The 1,202-nt window shown below is 38.3% G+C and overlaps 1 pseudogene; it reads right to left on the bottom strand.

Moving 5' to 3' along the window:
- Nucleotides 1–700: 700 nt before the first annotated feature.
- On the bottom strand, nt 701–1,193 carry LOC114008366 (ubiquitin carboxyl-terminal hydrolase 12-like; annotated as a pseudogene).
- Nucleotides 1,194–1,202: the final 9 nt, after the last annotated feature.

The following is a 1,202-nucleotide window of genomic DNA, read 5'->3' as shown; positions in this document are numbered from 1 at the left end:
TACTTAGACTACCAGTTTTAAATAAAATAAATAAGGATAAAATTATAATTACAAAACCAGTTTTTCTCTTTGGAAACAAAAAGCCACTTCTGACCAATTGTTGCCTATACGTACATATACTGCATGTTATTAAAAGCTTTTTCAGAGAAGCAAAATACATTTGTCTTCCTGACATTGGATTCTAGTATCTGTGAGCTTTTTGGTTTCCTGTTTTTTAAATCAGGAAGGCAACTGCGAGCATTGGGCCTGAAGGTACTTCCGTTTTATATGTGAGAAGACCACTGAGTGTGCTTCCCTGCACAGAGCACAGGCAGTTCCCACAGTGACTCAGGGTCCTCTCTGTATGTTAACAGCACAGCCCAGCATAGGTTCTAGTTCTTTTGACTGCACCCTAAGGAATTCAAGTGTTATCAGGGCAATTAATAGATAAAATGCTTGTCAGTGACTAGATGACTGTTTTACAAGAGCTGGTATCTCTGACTTCACTTTTTTACTGTTTGAAACTGCAGATGCACGATACCTGAGAAAATAAACCAACTCCCAAGATAGCAAGGGCCTGCTAATCCATCGTCTTTGTCTGTGCAGTGTGCTACTGCCCTGAGATTTCTGCATTTCTCTTTTCTTGAAAAATCAGTCATTGATCCTTTCCAACATAAGCAGAGAAGAAATGAGGAAGAAAGTATCCCTGTCATGCTCACCCTCAGTCCCAAGATTGGTAAAAGGGGATTTAACCAGACTCAGAGCTCTTGAGATAGCTGATGTCAGAATTCTTCAATACCTTGCGCATCTACTTTTTTTACAATGTAGAACAACAACAACCAAAAGTCATGACTCATAACTATTGCAATATAATGTCCTCGACTGGGAACAGGTCCAGAGTGCACCACAGCAACAAGGTCGTACATCCTGTCAGGACTCGTTGCATCACCTGAAGTGTTGAACAGATGAAGTTCTAAAAGAAAAACTATGCATTAAAAAAGTTTTGTATATCAATGAGGTTGATCAATATATTTACATTTCTTCAAGTGTAGAGCTAGAATCATGGGGACTTTAAGTTTCATCTGTTTGTGTGCTTCTTATCTGCTGTGACACTTCACAGTAACATTTGCATTCACTACAGAGTGTTTCTGTGTTGCTAATACCCTTTAAACTGTAAATATATTGTTTTGTTCCACGTAAACAGAAAGATCTAAAAAATGTTC

Source organism: Tupaia chinensis, unplaced genomic scaffold (assembly GCF_000334495.1).
Source record: "Tupaia chinensis unplaced genomic scaffold, TupChi_1.0 Scaffold000328_1, whole genome shotgun sequence".
Lineage (NCBI taxonomy): Eukaryota > Metazoa > Chordata > Mammalia > Scandentia > Tupaiidae > Tupaia > Tupaia belangeri.
The sequence above is the reverse complement of the archived record's forward strand: the minus strand, read 5'-3'. Positions and strand labels throughout refer to the sequence as shown.